Source organism: Coregonus lavaretus, assembly GCF_964263955.1.
Source record: "Coregonus lavaretus genome assembly, contig: HAP1_SCAFFOLD_454, whole genome shotgun sequence".
Classification (NCBI taxonomy): Eukaryota; Metazoa; Chordata; class Actinopteri; order Salmoniformes; family Salmonidae; genus Coregonus; species Coregonus lavaretus.
In genome coordinates, this window is record NW_028167164.1 from 1 (window position 1) to 2,500 (window position 2,500).

Below are 2,500 nucleotides of genomic sequence, written 5' to 3' on the forward strand. Positions count from 1 at the left end.
TATTTTGTGACTCGACTAACAATATATTCATGTTACAGGGAACAGTCAATGCACTTCTAATGCCATATCCATATAATTTTGAATGAACCTCTTTGGGGCGATGCTATGCATAGCAGGTACATCTAGCTTAAAGACTAGCGTCTAAGGGTATGGTTTATTAACTCCCTCAGTTGGGGAGGGGGTTGGTGGGTTTGTGGTAGGGTCAGGGTATTAGCTCACCAGATGGTTACTATTTTATACTTTCATCATTTCATTTAGTTTCTATCTTTTTCCCTCTTTCTTATTATCTTTAAAGATGCTCCTAATAACTATACATTTATGACACTTAACATTAGGGTACTGTAATGAATACTCAGGGAGAAAAAGGTGTAGATTCACGCGCAGAGCGGCAGGTGTGTATTACGCCTTTACAGAAGAGAGGAATCGTGGTCACAGGCAGGCAATGGACATACACAGGTAGGCAAACAGGCAGGTGAATCAAAACTAGGACTGAATGCTAAAACTGGTTCTCACAAACGAGCTAGGAAAAGTCTTAGTACAGTCAAAACGAACAATACCTCACAAGGTACAAAAAGAATGAACTGAACTAAATAAGGAGCTGATGAGACCAGGTGAGTAACTAACACAGGTGGAATCAATGAACAAAAATGGAAGACAGGGCTACGTTCAAGAACACAAAGAAACAGGGCTACGTTCAAGAACACAAAGAAACAGGGCTACGTTCAAGAACACAAAGAAACAGGGCTACGTTCAAGAACACAAAGAAACAGGGCTACGTTCAAGAACACAAAGAAACAGGGCTACGTTCAAGAACACAAAGAAACAGGGCTACGTTCAACAACACAAAGAAACAGGGCTACGTTCAAGAACACAAAGAAACAGGGCTACGTTCAAGAACACAAAGAAACAGGGCTACGTTCAAGAACACAAAGAAACAGGGCTACGTTCAAGAACTCAAGGTGAACTGAGAAAAATAAATACAGAACCTTACATTGATTACATAGATCACACAGAAGAGAGGTTAATATGTTCATTAAATGATGTTTTCTAGGTGGAAGGTTTACCCTGTGTATGAGATTAAAATGTATCAGCTGATGATTAGGATTGTTAGATGAACCCACTAAGTTCCTGATGAACTCAACTGGTGAGCCTCTTTAGCAGCTAGTTCCATGGACACACTGATTTCAATGTCCTTTGCCAAGGTCAGATGACTTTCAGTCAACAGTCTCTTTTGTGTAGCTTCACTCCGTAGCCCACATACTAGTCTGTCTCTAATGATGTCATTTAGAACAGCATTAAACTCAGTGTTCTGGTAGTTTATTTAATGCAGCAGCAAACATTGTTACTGATTCTCCCTCTTCCTGATGTCTCCTGTGGAACCTGAATCTTTCAGCATTAACTAGTGGTTCTGGTGAAAAATGTCCTTTAGGTATCTCCACAATATCCCCATACGTCTTATTACCTGTTCTGTCTGGCTGTAGCAGGCTGCCTAGTAAATTAAATGTCTTTGGCCCCATTACACTAAAACATGTAGGCACAATATTGTCCTCATCCATGTATGTTCTGTATATGAGCTCCACTGTTCAATACTTTTATCAAACTGTCCAATGTTTCCAACAATTCCAGCCATTTTTCGTTTCTCAATAAGCTCCTGATTGTCACTCACTTCAATATTGTCCTCAACCAAAGCAATATTTTCCTCAGTCACGTGATCTTCATTCACTTCACCCACTGACGTTTCCTCCTAAATTCGCTCATTTAGCAGATTTCATTAAAAGGTTTGTCTTCACAGTTGAATATTTTCTTGTTTTTAAATTGTACGTTCAGCCAGAGGCACACTCCAACATTCAGACAATTTACAAACAAAGCATTTGTGTTTAGTGAGTCTGCCAGATCAGAGGCAGTAGGGATGTTCATAGACAGGTGACAGAATAGACAGAATAGTTCCTGTAGATTCAGACTTACTCATCACCAATCTGTTGTTATGTCTCGTGGGTTTCATAACCACGTCTGTATAACAATTCAATAATGATGAGACAGGAGACAGGAATCAGTTCAACCATTTATCTGGAACGTGATCATCTCAACACATACAAACCCCCATGCAGGGACGGCTTGTTCAATAGGGCGATATGGGCGACGCACTGCCAAACGGGAAAAGGAAGGGATTTTTTTTCTAATCAATTATGAAAAAAATAAATAAATAAAAAATATTTTTTTTAAATAAATTTATAAAAAATTATATCACGGCAACAGCAGTTATCAGTGTTCACGTCTGATCTGCCAGCCACTAAATGTCAAATCAGGCTAAAGTCGTGCTTCAAATGGCCCCGCCCGTTTTTTGGGCGATTTCAGTCAGGTTGAAAATCGCCCAGAAGTCTGTCATAGACTCCCATGTAAAATCTATTTTTGTCACATTTCAAAGCTTTCAATACATTCTCTATGGGTGTCTGTGGGCATGCACTTACGCGCTTTCGTCATACATAACGTAACCACGAAT